The following is a 17560-nucleotide window of genomic DNA, read 5'->3' on the forward strand; positions in this document are numbered from 1 at the left end:
AGACTGAAGGAAGGATAAAGACATGAACTACAATAATATCATAAAGAATATTAACAGACATGAAACAGTTGGGATAAAATGGAAACCAAAAAACCCTGAAAAGTGCCTTTTTCAGCAAATAGTTGCCAAGCTGGGATAGATGGAAGCCAATTGCAAGGTTAGTTCAGAATAGGTTTTACAGAGGAGACAGATTGGGAATAGTATCACTCCATAAAATAAAGAAAAGCAGTGGAGGGTAAAACCAGTTTAAAGAAAGCCTGGTGATAAACACAATAAAGTCAAGTCATCCAGGGGACATTAAAGAAAAAAAAAGCAAGAGGAAAAAGCAAAAACAAAATAAAAATGGAAAAGATCAACCAAGAAATATATAAACATTATTCTCCATTATTAACAATAGAACTACAATACATCATAATCGGCTTGTGCTTATAGTAGAGGTAGAAATGGCAATCAATGAATCAACAAGTATTTATTGAGGACTCATTATATATCCATCTCTGTGCCAGGTGCTAAGGACAGAAAAGTAAAATTAAAATAGTCCCTGCCTGAAAGGAGTTTACATCTTACTCATAAAGTCATTATGTAACCTAAGTATATGTAATGTAATATATAGAATAATATAATATATTGTATATGTAACATAATATAACCATATATAACAATATAATTTGTAGAATAATATAGTTCAAATAACATAATAGCTAACATGTTATTGTTTTCCTTTGTTTTTGACAGGTATCAATGACATCATGGGGTGAGGTCTTGACTCATGAATGAACTGGACTTATGTGAGACCTAGTTTCCCAAAGTCATCAGCCCCACTCTCTCTTCCAGAATAATCAAAGTCCAGTAGCAGGAGAAAAGTCAGGATGGCCACATTGACCCAGGATGTAGTGGATGACCTTGGCATCTTTGACAGCTAACCACACTCCAAGCTTTCCCCAGAACCTGCTTCAACCTCCTTCATGGTCATTGGAACAAATTGTTCTCATCCTCCCATTCTGCCAGGGGAAGGCTTCACATGCTTGGGGTAGACATCACCTTATATAAAACAAATAATATGGAATTTAACATATAGAGCAATATATGCTATATACAAATATAATAGAGAATTTTATTGATAATTATATATTGTATATAATTTAATGTATTGTATAACATATAATACAGAATGACAGAATAATATATGCTATATATGACATATAACATAGAATATAATATCTAGAATAATAGAATATAATGCATAATATGGAATATAAGGTATTAATAGACTACAATAACCTATGATACATGATATAATTTCTATAACAATATCTTATCTATAACACATAATATACAATAGAATATATTATTTATAACATATATAATATAACATGCAATAATGAAATATATACAGAAGAAATTCAAAGTAACTTGGGGGTAGACACTAGCAAATGGGGGTATTGAGACAGATTTTGTGTAGGATATGGCATTTGAGCTGAGCTTTGAAGAAAAATAGGAATTCTAAGAGATGGAGATAAGAAGGGAGGAAGAAAGAATTTATTAGGCAAGAAAGACAGTTTGTGCATAGACATGGAAGGAGGAATGAAGACTAGCAAGGTCAGTTTGGCTGGACCAGAGAGTATGTGAAGAGAAGCCTTCTGTGAAAAGACTGGAAAGGTGAGTTAGAATCCAGATGCATAGAGCATTAAATACCAAATGGACAGGCCTGAATTTAGTCCTAGAAAGAATAAGACCCGGGGAGAGGGGATAGGGAGGGGGAAGCCAAGATGGCAGTGTAGAAGCAGGAAAACTCCCTGCGCTTCCCCCACAACCACTTCAAATACCTATAAAAAATGACTCTAAACAAATTTTAGGGCTACAGAACCCACAAAGTGACAGAGAGAAACAAACCTCCCACTGAAGACAGCCCAGCAGGCAGACAGGAAGGGTTTGTCACAGAAGGCTGGGAGCAGAGCCCAGATCTGCCTGAGCCCATGGCTTCAGCTTCAGGGTGGCCCAACCTGCTGTGGCTAGAGGGACATTGAGAGAGTAGATTACCAGCAGCTGTGGTGGTTTCCAGAATTATCAACCCATAAATGCCAAAGAAAAAGGGAGAGGTCAGTGTAGACTTTGGGAACAGGTAGTCCAGGAGTGAAGTATGGCCTTTGCCCCCAGGGGAGAAGCAGCTGAGGCAGGGCTGTGGCAGTGTGGCTGCTTCAGAGCTCCTGGCTTGCAGATTGTAGGGGGAGCAAGCAACCATTCTGAGGGGTAATCGCTCTTGCTTTATCCTGCTTGGATCTGGATTGCTGTATAGGGTGGAGGTCCTAGGACATGTGACCAGTGAGCCAGAGCATGTGGAGGCTTCAGAGAGGGCAGCAAACTAATAGCTCCAGCAGCGCAAAAACCATAGCAATTTGGGACAAAGCTCTGCTCTCTGGAAGCAGAAAAGCTCAAAAGTCAAGTAACTGAGTGGCAACATGAGCAAGCAAAGCAAGCACAGCAATCCAACTTTAGACTACTATTTTGGGGACAAAAAGGATCAAAGCATGGAATAGGAGGAAGACAACAAAGTCAGAACTCCTGTACCAAAAGCTTCCAAGAAAAATATAAACTGGTTATAGGCCATAGAAGAGCTTAAGAAGCATTTTGAAAACCAAATAAGAGAAGTAGAGGAAAAATTGGGAAGAAAAATGAAAATGATACAAGAAAATCATGAAAGGAGAGTCAACAACCTGACTGAAGAAAATAACACCTTAAAAAATAGACTAACTTAAATGGCAAAAGAGGCTCAAAAAGCCAATGAGGAGAATAATGCCTTAAAAAGCTGAACTTGCCAGATGGAAAAAGAATCTCAAAAGCTCACTGAAGAGAATCATTCCTTTAGAATTAGATTGGAGCAAATGGAAGCCTGTGACTTTATGAGAAAGATACTATTAAACAGATCCAGACAAATGAAAAATTACAAGGCAATGTGAAATATCTCACTGAAAAAAACCACTGACCTGGAAAATAGATCCAGGAGAAAAAAAATCCAATTTTAAAATTATTGGACTACCTGAAAGCCATCATCAAAAAAAGAACCTAAAAATCATCTTTCAAGAAATTATCAAGGAAAATTGCCCTGATGTTTTAGAACCAGAGGGCAAAATGGAGGCTGAAAGAAACCACTGATCACCTCCTGAAAAAGATCCCCAAAATAAAACTCCTAGGAATATTATAGCCAGGTTCTCAAGTTCCCAGATCAAGGAAAAAATATTACAAGCAGCCAGGAAGAAAAATTTTAATATTGTGGAAACACAATCAGGATAACTCAGGATCTGGCAGCTTCTACACAAAGGGATTGAAGGGCTTGGAATATGATATTCCAGAGGTTAAAGGAGCTGGGATTAAAACCAAGAATCACCTACCCGGCAAAACTGAGTATCATGTTTCAGGGGGAAATATGGTCATTCAGTGGAATAGAGGACTTTCAAGTATTCTTTTTTTTTTTTTTGGCAATCGGGGTTAAGTAACTTGCTCAAGGTTACAAGGCCAGTTATTTCTGGGTGTGGTGCTAAGCGTCTGAGCCCGGGATTCGATCTTCAGGTCGTCCCAACACTGGAGCCGGTGCTCTTACTCGCTGTGCTACCTGGCCGCCCCAACTTTCAAGTATTCTTGATGAAAAAACCAGAGTTGAATAGAAAATATGACATTCAGATACAAGAAGCAAGAGATGCATAAGAAGGTAAACAGGGAAAAGAAATCATAAGGAACTTATCAAATTTGAATTAATTACATTCCTACATGGAAAAATGATAATTTTAACTTATGAAACTTTTCTCAGTATGAGAATAGTTGAAGGGAACATAAATGTATGTTTGTGTGTGTATGTATAAATACATATATATACATATATATATATATGTCTATATAGGAGGGTATATGGGAATATGAATATATGTGTGAGTGTGTGTATATGTATGTGTACAAGTATACATATACAGAGGGCACAGGACCAATTAAATAGGAAGAAATGATACTTAAAAGGTGAAATTAAGAGGTGTTTTGCGTAGCTACAGGTGTACAACCTACATTGAATTGTCTGTCTTCCCAGTAAGGGTGGGTGACGAGGGAGGAAGGGAAAGAATCTGGAATTCAAAGTTTTAAAATCAAATGTTTAAATATATATATATAGTTTTTTTACATGTTTCTGGGAAATAAGATATATGAGCACTGGGGTATTGAAATACACCTTGCCCTACTGGAAAGTCAGAGGGGGCATGGGGGAGGATATAAGAGAGAGCAGACTAGGGGAAGGGGTATACAGTGGGATTGCTGTTTGGGGCTGGTGGGTAGGGGAAAGATGGGGAGAAAATTTATAACTTAAAATCTTGTGGAAATGAATGATGTAAACTAAAAATAAACATAAAATTAAATTTAAAAAAGAATAAGACACTGCTGGAGTTTATTGAGAAGGACAATGTCACGGTCAGAATAAATTAAACTAAGGGAAAGCAGCTATATTAGTACAAAGGCTAGAAAATGGTGAAGGCACTCAAGGATCTATTCACTAAGAATCTTGAGGAGGGAGACATCAAAAACACTGGGGGAAATATCTCTTTCATTTTTAATATCAAAAAAAGCAACTGAAAAAAATCAGCAACTACTGACCTAAATACTAACTTTCAGTTCTATGCAGGCTTTTTATGAGAATAATCTACACATTGATTGAAGGCATCCCTATTGAGGATATTATTCAACATCAGACAGTCTTTCACAAATGACATTCCACGGGGAGCACATCTTTACCAATTGACTAGAGCATAAGACCCCACTGTGCTTACTGTTAAATTGATCTTTTTAAATTGATTCAATAGAGTAAAAATATACCTTAAAGGCTCTCTTCCAACAGGATACATCCCATACATAGATCAAAATTATTCAAAATTTCTTGAAAGATTTACCAATAAACATGATCACATAATCATTGCTATCAGGTGAAATATAAAGCAAGCTATATCCTTGGCAAAGATAGTCAGCACTATAATGAAGGAGATCCAATGCAGAGTCCAAGTTGGAAAGGCTTCCTATGGATGGAAAGTTCCTCTTCTTATTTGGAAATGACATTGTACTGGTTGTAGGAAGCTCTAAAGCATTTCAGAGCATCCTAGAAGAAGTACATAACCATTAAAAACAGTTTGATCTTACCAATTCACCAGGGAAAATCAGTTTTCCAGATTATAACATAAAGATAGATAAATTCCTCCATCTGATGGGCAGGGAATACTGTCAATGGGCTGGACCCAAAGTTAAACAGGAAGAAAAGGCAGAAATAGATTGTCTTGGGGAAATCATATGGTTATTTTTAATCATCCCAAACTTCTCCCGAAAATCTTCTCCCACAAAACAAAAAAGCCCGTCTTTTAAAAATTACCAATATTGTGCTTGTAGTACTAGAAGTCATGGAAAAATAAAGAAGAACTGAAAATGAGTGTCACTCTGAGGGCAATAGAGAAGCATGTAGCAGTATGAGCAGGCTAAAATCCATAGCAAATAAAGACTGATTTAAAATAAGCGATCCAAATAAAGAACATCACAGAGAAAGACACTATCGAAAAAGAAGATGGTCCAGTGATATGACAAAATCATAATCTCCCCAATGGATAGCCCATGAGATATACCAGGTGTCAGGAGGAATCAAGGAAGGCCCACCAATACATTGGGGGGAGTGTTGTGGTGATCTTGGAGTAAGATGTAGACAAGAGTTGCATAAGGTGAATAGATGTGAATGGGTTGCAATTCACGTTGTTAGAGGGACCATCCATATCATCAAAAACATGTCAGTGCCATTTAGGTATTTCAGAACATTAAGAGCATTTCTTCTATTTATTAAAATTTTAATTGTGCAGCTCTGCCTCGCTTAAATCCAATTCACTAACAAGTCAAGACGTCACCCATGATTCCATTGGTCCTCTCCAAAAACAAAGGATGAACAACAACAGGCAGCTAGGTAGGTAGTTCACTGGATAGAGCATTGAACCTGGAGTCAGAAAGACCTCAGTGCAAATCCTCCCTCAGATGCTTATTAGTTGTGTGGCCATTGGCAAGTCACTTATCACCTGCCTCAGTTTCCCCATCTGTAAATGGGGATGAAATTAACACTGACTACCTAGGGTTATGAGGATCAAACAAGATAATTTGTAAAAGTGCTTTGTGAACCTTAAAGTACTATATAAATACTAAATATTCTTATATTTTTAAGAGACCTAGTTTATGTTTTCTCACAATATCTGTGATTTTACTGGTGTCAAGTAAGGAAATTTGCTTCCACCAAAGTAAATTCCCAATTACCTTGCAACTTACTGTCTTAGACAGTTATCTAGGTCATCAAGAGGTTAAATGACTGGTCCAGTGTAATACTACCAGCATGAATCATCGGTGAGACAGGCAGCAGTGTAATACTACCAGCATGAATCAGCGGTGAGACAGGCAGCAGCGTGGAACAGCAGAATGTCCAGAGGTGTGCTGGAACCAGTTCAAAGCAGCTTATAAGAGTCAATCGTGAAATTTTTAATATGAACATTTTCCTTTTGTTTTGTCGTTTCAGTCATGTTATCACTCTTCATGACCCCATTTGGGGCTCTCTTGGCAAAGAAACTGGAGTGGTTTGCCATTTCCTTCTCCTGCTCATTTTACAGATGAGGAAACTGAGGCAAACAGGGTCAAGTGACTTGCCCAGAATCACATAGCTAGTAAGAAGCTGAGGTCAGATTTGAACTCGTGAAGATCAGTCTTCCCCAGCCCTGGTGCTCTATCTACTGCTCTACCTAGCTAGAAAGCAACAAATGCTACAAATCAGGGCATGATTTATTATTTTGTTGGTTGTCTAGACTTAAACTGATGGAAGAACTTTTCATGCAAATTAAAATTTGAAATGTGTCTTGCATATACTTTTTTTCCCTCATGAGGTCCAGTTGTTAAACATTTACCAGCATAACTTTCCCTGACAGAAACCTAGGACCAGAGTGAGACAACAATTCAAGTCCTTCTTCTTATAGTTAATTTTAAAGTCTTTCAAATCATTTTCCAAACTAACTAAAGGCATGTCCTTATGATTCCTATTTTCCAAAAAAGGGAAGAAAATATTTTAACTGAGCCTTTGGGAATTCTCATTGCTAAATGTGTTCATGCTAGTTAGGATTAATTTAATTAAGTTCAAGAATGAAAGAAAGATAACTCTTCCCTGGAGAAAGACCTAATCTTAGTGATTGTCTTGAGAAACAGCCAAGACAAAATTAAAAAAAATAAAAAGTTAAATTTAAGACTTCACTCTCTGTAAGATCCTGGAGAGTTTGCTGTCCCCTAGTTAGATCTAAGTGATGCTATTTCCGTAATTATGTTTGGCTAACAAAACAATTAGGTATTAAATAGTTAGGATGTGAGCCAATGTTCCTTCTTCATGAAGTGGCAAAGTAACTTTACAATAAATACTCACCTAAATAAGACAAGTAATCAGATTGTAGCAAAGTAGTATATCAGGTTATCCTAATATAAATGAACCTGATCATGGTGGGAATGATGAGTAGAACCAAATTTAGAAATAGTCAAAAGTAAGAGGTCAAACAGGGCAGCTTAGGTTGCACAGGGGATAGAGATCTAGGCCTGGAGTCAGGAAGACCTGAGTTCATAATCCAACCTCAGACACTTACTAGCTGGGTGACCCTGGACAAGTCACTTAAGTCTGTTTGCCCCAGTTTCCCTATCTGTAAAAAAAAAAGGAAATAAGTAAAAACCACTCCAGTATTTTTGCCAAGAAAACCCCAAATGGTGTCACAGAGAGTCGGATACGACCGAAAAAATGACTGAACAACTGAAAAACAGGTAGAACCAGGATGACATGACTTACTTGGTCGTGTCATGAAGATGCAGCTTTAGTAAGGGAAGCAGTGATGGCTCTGAATTCAGAAGGCCTGGTTGCAGATGTTGGATCCTCCCATAACTTCCCAGTTTATAAAATAAGGGAACTAAGTTAAATGTTCTCCAAGGTCCCTTCCAGCTCTCAAGTCATCATCCTATCATCCTGGGCATGGGCTGGGATCAAAGAAATGACAAGGAAGCAACCAGGTAAAAAGCACCCTTCCTCCAAATACTAAGAGGTCGGTTCGATCCCTGAGGTTCAAAGCCAGGCCAGGTGCAGAGTTGGCATGGTTCTTTCAATTGCCAAACTTCCCCAGGGAAAGGGCTCCAACCCCACTTTCTTCAAGGTTGGCTTTGGTTCCAGAGTTTTAACTTACTAAAGAATGAACCTGAGAAGTCCCAAGATAGCTGGTTTAGTACTATTATACTACCATATATATATATACTATTATAATATACTATTATATTATACTAATAATAATATACTATTAATAATATACTACTAATAATAATAATACCATTATAATATAATATATACTACTATAATTCAGTTCAGTACTATAATTAGTTCAGTACTATTATACAATGCAATTAAAACAGGGTCTTTTAGAGCAATGGTCTCTAAAGCAGAGGCCAGATCCACCTGGGAGGAATGGCCTCAATCCAAGAGAGGGTGATCAACCAAGTAGGAAGTGGGAACACGGGTCACATTCCACCCTTGGTGTGTTTTTGTTGTTCAGTCATTTTAGCCGTATTTGACTCATCATGACCCCATTTGGGGTTTTCTTGGCAAAGATAATGGAGTGGCTTGCTTTTCCTTCTCCAGTTCATTTTACAGATGGAGAAACTGAGGCAAACAGGAATAAATGACATGTCCAGAGCCATACAGTTAGTAAGTGTCTGAGGCTGGATTTGAACTCAGGTCTTCCTTCCTCCAGGCCCAGCATTCTGCTCCACCTAGTTGTCCCACTGATGTTGCAATAAATTAACTGTGAGACTTGTTGGCCAATACAACCACTCCAACCCTAATCCTTCACTACTTTCCCACTCTGCCTAGTCCTTCTTCTATGTAAACACCCACCTTCTCTTCTTCTATCTATGTTGTCTCCCCTTTAGCTTGTGAACTCCTGGAGGGCAGGGACAGACAGTCATACTTTTCTATTTATGTCCCCACTGATAAATTCCAAAGGCTCCCTATCAACTCTAGGATCAGATATTATTTCATCTTATTCTTTTTTAAACTTCTATTTTTGCATATGTTTCATACTGATTTTTTACTGCTAGTGATACACAGCAACAAAAGTGTGAAGATCACTATCTTAACAGTCTCCTTGAGCAAGAATGTGCTATGGACAAATTTGACCTCTCAAGATCATTTTAGTCTCAAGTTGACCCCTGAGCCTATCCCAACACAGACAGGCTGTATGGTAAATCTGAAAGGTCACTGCATTTAGAGTAAGGAAGGAACTGAGTTTGAATATCAGCTCACACTTAGAAAGTATGAAACCCAGGGCATATCACTTCATACTTACCTGAGTGAAGCATTCTGCAGACCCCTACCTAAAGTGATTTTTACATAATGAAAATTTGCTCTGAATATAGGGAAGAGAGGGAGGGAGACAGGAAGTGGGGCTGCTGACCTTTGGAGGGAAGGGACTGGTACTCGGTTCAAGTACACCTGGAGGCCAGACACAGAGAAGCAAGAGCAGAAGGAGGAACACTTAGGCTGAGGACAGACATACATTATCCCAGTGCTAAGAGACATGCAGGCAGGTGGGCTTGATGGCATTTTCTCTACTTTTCTTCAACTCTCACTTGGAGGATTTTTTTTATTAGGGATTTTTTTTTGGTGGGGGAAGACCTAGGAGCCCCAGTCACGGTGTAGGAGTGGAGAGAGAGCACAATATTGTATTGATAAAGTCATTATAGGTGTGTTTTTTTAACATAGATTTCTTTCAGAACTTTTTATATAAAGTTGAATTTGCATAATGCAAATTTACTTAAAGCAAGAGCTGTCTGTACATAGATAGCAATGTATAACTCAACCCTGAGTCTTGGTTTGCTTATTTTTATAATGAGATTGATAATATTTCTTTTATCTACCTCATGGATGGCTCTGAACATAGAGTTTTGTAAATCATCTTAAAGTACCAAGTAAATTTAAATCATTATTATAGCACACATCACAGGGACCTCAAGAGAAACCAGTCTGTCTCTGGGGATTATTACTAATTTGACTATTTCCTATTTTCTCATCGATAGTGAGCTACATCTATTATTTCATATACTGTGTACAAAGTAACAGCAATACTATAAAATGATCAGCTGTGAATGACTTAGCTATTCCCAGCAATACAATGATCCAAAATTATTACAAAGAACCAATGGAGTCTGAATGCAGATTGAAGCAAACTTTTTTTACTTTATTTTTCTTTCACAACATAGCTAATATGAAAACATATTTTGCAAGACTGCAGGTTATAATCTCTACCAAACTGTTCACCTTCTCAAGGAGAAGGAAGCAGGGAAGAAGATAGAAAAATTGGAACTCAAAATTTTTTTAAATATGTTAAAAATTGTTTTTACATGTAATTGAAAAAAAAATTAACTAAATAAATAAAAGCAAAGAATTTCACAGTTCCATGCATTCATAAACTTGCCATAAAGGTAGCAACCAGCACACTCCTGTGGGTAACTAGCCCAGAACTCACCCACAGACTTTAAAGCAAAACTTATCAGGACACATGGCATTTCCTGGGGATTAATGACTGTTTGGGAAGGATGATTGCCCATGCCAAATCCAAGGATCATTAACTTGAGCCATTCATTAAAATCCTGAGGAAACGAAGGAGAGGATGGCTGTCATTAGGTTTGGAAGGAGTCACGGGACACTATGATAAGACAACCAAGAAGACTCTTTGTTGCATTGTAGATAGCTTTGATGAGGTAGAAGGCTTCTTCCTCAGTAAAATGGCATTAATAACGCTTGTCCTTTACTTGCATTTTACAAGGTCATTGTGAGGAAAGTCCTACATACCTGCTTCCTCCTCTAATCATCAAGTATCTTTGATTTTAGCATTATGAATACTCTGACTTTTAATGCAAATTACAATTTTTCCATGCCTCATTCATAATTATTAAAAAAAAAAAGCATCAGGTGGCACAGCAAGTAAGAGTGCCAGCCCCAGAGTCAGGAGACCTGGGATCAGTTCTGGCCTCAGATGCTCGGCACCCACACAAAAATAACTGGCCATGTAATCTTGAGCAAGTTACTTAACCCCAATTGCTTTAAAAAAAAAAAAAGCATTTATTCAGTACCTACTTTGTTCCAGGTACAATGCCATAAATTTACAAATATATTTTATTTTATATTTATAACACCTACCCTGAAAGGTAAGTGCTATTATTATCCACATTTTACAGTTTACAAGGCAGAATGACTTGCTCAAGGTCACATAGCTAGCAAGTCTCTGAGGCAAGATTTGAATTCAGGTCTTCCTGACTCCAAGTCCAGAGCTCTATCCATTGTTCCTCCTAGCTACCTCTAATATAATCTTGTATTTATAACTTTCTGTTAACATATCTCTCCAGACTAGGTGGGTCTTCAGACAAAAGCTATGCATGCAATTTATAAACCAAGAAGATCAATGGTAGAAAGAAAGGACTTAGATGTTTCAAAGTATTTATAGCATCATTTTTTTATGATAGTGAATAAAAGGAAAAAGGAGTAGACACTCATCAACTGGAAAATGACTAAATAAGATACAGTATATAAGTATAACAGAATATCACTATGCTATCAGAAATGAAGACTATGAAGTATATAAAAGAAACACATGGAAAGAATTCTATGAACAGAGCAAAGCAAGCAGGATTAGGAAAACAAAACACACAATGGTGACAGTAATTTAAATGGAAAGACCAAAAATAATAATAATGAAACTGAATACTGTAGAGTTATATTACCAAGCTTGACACAAAGGAGAGATGAAGGAATATACCTTCCTCTCTTCTTTGCAGAGGTGGGGGAACATGGCTATAGAATGTTGAAGATTCTATTAAACCCAATCAATTTAACAAACATTTGTTAGTGTTGCTGAACCATTTGTTTCCTTTTTTTTATTCTTTGTTACAAGGCATGTTTCTCTGAGGAAAGGAAAGGGAAAGATATACTTAGAAAAGAAGGAAATGTGAAAAGATATCAATGAAAATGGATTTTTTATCATTTTGTTATATCTTTTTGTCAAAGTATATCAATAAAAAATAAAAGATATCAAATGAAAAAGATGCATAATCAATCCCTGGGATTTACATTGTTTTTCTAGTAGCTTGTTAGGATCTTTCAGAGCTTAGGATCTTCTGACATTTCCTGGAAGAACCATTCAGAAGTATTGGAAGAGAACTTTGGTGGAAAAAAGTACCACATAAGTATAAAATATTATCATTACAACTATTACCCATTTCTAATTCTGCCATTTAATAAAATAAAACTTTACAGAATCAATAAAAAAAAGTACTAACCTGAAATAAGGCCATTCATTGGTCATATTTTCAATTTGATTTGGCCATATGACTTGACCTCTCTGAAACTCAATCATTTTCATCTGAAAAATGAAGAGATTGATCTAAAATAACCTCTAAGCTCCCTTCAAGGTCTAAAACTCTGTGATTCAATTCTGCTTGCAGAAAAACCAGGTATTTGTTGTATATATCCTACAGTATTCTGTACTTTCTCAATGGAAAAAAAGACAATCAGTGGTCTATTCTCCTAGAAACTCTACCTGACACCCTAAAAATGCAACTAGCCACTTTGTGGAGGTGGTACAACTGTACCAGAGCAGATGTGTTAGTAAAATTGCTGGACATTAATGAGTTTCTAGTATGTTCAGGGCACTGTAAGCCCATTTAAGTAAATATAAAACCTGCTACCTGACCTCAAAGAGTTTATCATCAATATGGAGGAGACATTCACAGAACAAAAAGATATATCATCCAAGGCAGCATATGTTAAGAAATGAATACTCTATACAATGATAAGTCCCTCTTCATTTGCAGATTTTTTTCTTTTTATTTAAAAACATTTTGGAAAATATTGCCTTGGACTATGAATTCCTCTCTGTGAACTGATGCCTTTATTCCCTCAATTCTCTGTTGCATACATGTAATGGGAATGCAAATTTGGAAGATCTTCCCTGCCCCTAGGCTAAAGTGCACCTGAAGCCTGGGGAGGGAGGCTTGTTTTTCAGTAGATACTTTTTGATTGGCCAGTGGGTCAATAAGGTTGTTACATTCTCTGAGCCAGGAGAAGACTATATAAGCCCTGATGTGAGGCTTTGTTTTGGGGGCTCACTTTGAGAAGTGTTCTGTGATTTGATCTGTATTCTGGGAAGCCGTTGTCCAGGGCCCCCCCGGCTTTGAAAAACCCAGATGTTGATCGGGGTATGGATGTAATGGCTGGACAGTTTGGAAAGCTGTCTACTTGATCTGTTTCTGTCTTGATAATTCTGCCTGTATACTTTGAAGTTTGGGGTGCTGACCTTTTTCCCCTGAACAAGGTAAACAATATATGTCTGACTGATTAAAGTAAGCTTGTTAACCCATTTTGAGTTGCTTTCCTTTAACAAAGCAGATCCAAGAACCTGTATGGGCAGCAAACCCTGAGGATGCTTGGCGCTCTTGCTGCTACAATATACAAGATAGGAGGACATTATGGTTAGTGTCCTGCTTCACAAAGAAGGCAATCTTCTGGTCATAAGGCTTATGACACTATGAATAGAAAAACAAAACCTCAATATAAGGATTATAGATTATAGATATATCTACCATAGTGGCTAGCTGGGCACTCACCTATCAGCTGAGGCCATAGGAACTGGTAGCCCTCAACAACCCCTAATTTTTACCTACCTAACCTCATGGTTTGCCTTTGGTTCATTGTTCTGTGGTCACCTGTCTCCTCCATAGAGGAATCAAGTTCCTCAGTGTTTCAATTCTACCCATACCCCGGTTTCTGTTTGGGGCTCCAGCTTAAGGAGAGGAATTGTAGTGTAAGAAAGGTACTCAGTTCAATGTAAATGAGGTATGGCACTGGTGATTATTCCCACACACTATAGCAGCAACCACAATGGCATACCCAGGATCTGCTTAGATCTGCTTTACTAGGAAAACTAGCTGTTTAAGGAGTCAACAATCTTTTTTTTTTTAATTACATTCACTTGTTCAGGGAAAAAGTCAGCACCCTAAACTACAGAGAAAAAAACAAACAGAGAAAATACAAGTAGAGAAATAAAGACCAACAGACAGGGCTCTGCCTGAATCAACTATGCACTTTACATAGACCCCTGGATTGAGAGAGCCTTTACATCTGAGCAGTCAGGGGGCTCTGGACATACAGCCTCTGAGAATGTTGACCAGGGAATCCCAAGATTCTTCTCATAAACAAGCCCCCAAAGTAAAATACCAACTCAGAGTATTTTACTTCTCAGATCCAGAAGTAGTCACAACCCTCCTGACTCAGTGCCTGATTAGAAATTAGGCAGCAAAAAGAGACTTAAGAAGCAGGGAACACCCCTGTAAGACATCTATGGACAAACAGTCAGCCAAAATTTTTTTGTTACCACACAATAATATACCCTAAGACATCATGACAGAAAGGAAATAGAGGCCATCTGTGTCTGCTCTGAAAAGGTCTCTCCAATACTCACGCCTAGGAGCAGGTCAATCCCAAATGTCCCTACATTTGATTGGAATGACCACTGAGTATTCCCCAAGATAAGGGGTGGGGGTCAAAGGGGTACTACCTATTGAAATAGCAGTAGGTTAGTTTTTGAGAGGAAGTAAAATCTGATTAGAGGAGACTATAAATCTTGTTTTCAGCCTCCTCCTAGGCAAAGATCCTAAAGCAGTTCTGTTCAGGGCCTAGATGTATAGTGCTTCCCCATATCAGGGAATAAGCTGGGGCATGACCCTTCTTGACACTGCAATGGTGTCAGCAGGAAGTGGGTGTTTCAGGAGTTGAAGGGAAGCCTCATCAGGGATAGGGAGAGGAAAGCACTTTCTCAAACAACTGTTAGGAGACCCTAGATTTCTATGTGTACTTCTCCTTGGGGAATCAATTCAAAATTTGCCTTAAAATTTTTAGAGGAGCCAAATTTTTTTTTTTTTGGCTAAACCCCAGACTGCTTGATCATATGTCTGTTGGAAGAAGCAATGCAGTCAATTCTCAAATAACATTTGAACACCTTATTCTCCTATCTGCTGATCTTCCTTTTGCACCTCCATTGTTGGGTTTTCATTACACTTTCCCCTCCTGCGTATCTGAGTGACCTTGATATTGTTGTTGTTCATCCTTCATTCTGAAAGAGGACCAGTGACATCAGGGGGGGGACATCTTGACTTGAACTTGAATTGGATTTAAGTGAGGCACAGCATGCACAATCATCAGCCTCACTCTCTCCTCAAGAATGATTGAAGTTCAGTCACAAGACAAAAGCATTCAGTGGATGGTCTTGGCCTTCCTGAATTAAAATCTTTCCCAGGTCTCAGTTTGTATGGGACAATGTCCTTTCAAAGACTAAGGGCTAGGTAAGAATTAAAACAAAAAGATGGACTAATTTGTCATCATAGGAATATCAGTCTGGGAGGAGAGACTCAAAGTTTTTGGTCAGAACAGAAAACAATTGTTATTTACATTCATTCTAAGCAGTGAAGCACAGTTGACTAGGCACTATTTTTAGCTATTCAATAAAAAGCTGGAGTGATTTAGTTTTAAAAGCATAGTCAAGTAACTCCATGTGAAATACAATAGGTTTATTTAAAGCCTGGGTTTTCAGAGCTATATTTCAGGATATCATTAAAAAAAACTGCACAATACAAAAAGTTAATTGTCCCAGCTTTTTAAAAAATGTAATAATAATTAAAATTAAAAGAAATAACAATTTTTTTTAAATCTAGACCTTAGGGAGGTCAATGAATTGGGCATGCAATTGAAAAACCTAGAAAAAGAACAAATTCAAAATCTCCAATTAAATACTAAATTAGAAATATTGAAAACCAAAGGAGAGATTAATAAAATTGAAATTAAGAAAACTATTGAATTAATAAAAAAAACTAAAAGCTGGTTTTATGAAAAAAAATAAAATTGATAGACCCATAGTCAATATGATAAAAAAAAAGAAAGAAAAGAAATTATGAGTATCAAAAATGAAAAGGGTGAATCTACCTCCAATGAAGAGGAAATCAAAACAATAATTAGGAATTGATCGTTTTTCCCAATTGTATGCACATAAATTTGACAATCTTAGGGAAATGGATGAATATTTACAAAAATACAAGTTGCCCAGATTAACTGAAGAGGAAGTAAATTGCTTAAAAAACCCCATCTCAGAAAAAGAAATTGAACAAACCATCAGTCAACTCCCTAGGAAAAAATCTCCAGGGCCAGATGGATTTACTACTGAATTCTATCAAACATTTAAAGAACAATTGATTCCATTACTCTACAAACTATTTGGGAAAATTAGTGAAGGAGTCCTACGAAATTCTTTTTATGACACAAATATGGCACTGATACCTAAATCAGGAAGAGATAAAACAGAGAAAGAAAATTATAGACCAATCTCCCTCATGAATATAGATGCAAAAAAATTTAATTTTTTTTAAAGCAATTGGGGTTAAGTAACTTGCTCAAGGTTATATGGCCAGTTATTTCTAGGTGTGGTGCTAAGTAGCTGAGCAGGGATTTGATCCCCAGGTCATCCTGACACTTGGGCCAGTGCTCTTACTTGCTGAGCCACCTGGCCACCCCAATATTTTTTTTGCCTTTTGGAAGGCAATTGGGGTTAAGTAACTTGCCCAAGGTTACATGGATAGTTTTTTTTGTGTGGGTGCTAAGTGCCTGAGGCCAGAACCAAACTCAGGTCCTCTTGACTCTGGGGCCAGTGCTTTATTCACTGCACCACCTAACCACCTGCAAAAATTTTAAATAAAATATTAGCAAAAACACCACAGCAACTTATCTCAAGAATAATACACTTTGATCAGGTAGGATTTCTTGCAGGAATGCAAGGATGGTTTAATATTATGAAAAACATAAGTATAATTGATCATATCAACAATAAAATTAACAGAAACCACATGATTATCTCAACAGATGCAGAAAAGGCTTTTGACAAAACACAACATCCATTCCTATTAAAAACACTAGAAAGTATAGGAATAAATGGAGCCTTCCTTAAAATAATAGGTAGCATCTATTTAAAACCATCAGCAAATATTATATGTAATGGGGATACGCTAGAAGCATTTCCAATAAGATCAGGGTGAAACAAGGGTGTCCACTATCACCCCTCTTATTCAATCTGGTACTAGAAATGTTCGCAGTAGCAATTAGAGAAGAAAAAGAAATCAAAGGAATCAAATTAGGCAAAGAAGAGACCAAACTATTACTCTTTCCAGATGATATGATGATATACTTAGAGAATCCTAGAGAATCAAGTTAAAAACTACTTGAGACAATAAATAAAATTTGGCAAAGTTGCAGGATATAAAATAAACGCACATAAATCCTCAGCATTCCTATATATTTCCAATGAAATTCAACAGCAAGAGATAGAAAGGGAAATCTCATTTAAATTTGCAGTAGACATTATAAAATATTTGGGAATCTACCTGCCAAAACAAACCC

Source organism: Petaurus breviceps, unplaced genomic scaffold (genome assembly GCF_028583685.1).
Source record: "Petaurus breviceps papuanus isolate PSGF00001 unplaced genomic scaffold, PetGlider_PUasm1.0 229, whole genome shotgun sequence".
Classification (NCBI taxonomy): domain Eukaryota; kingdom Metazoa; phylum Chordata; class Mammalia; order Diprotodontia; family Petauridae; genus Petaurus; species Petaurus breviceps.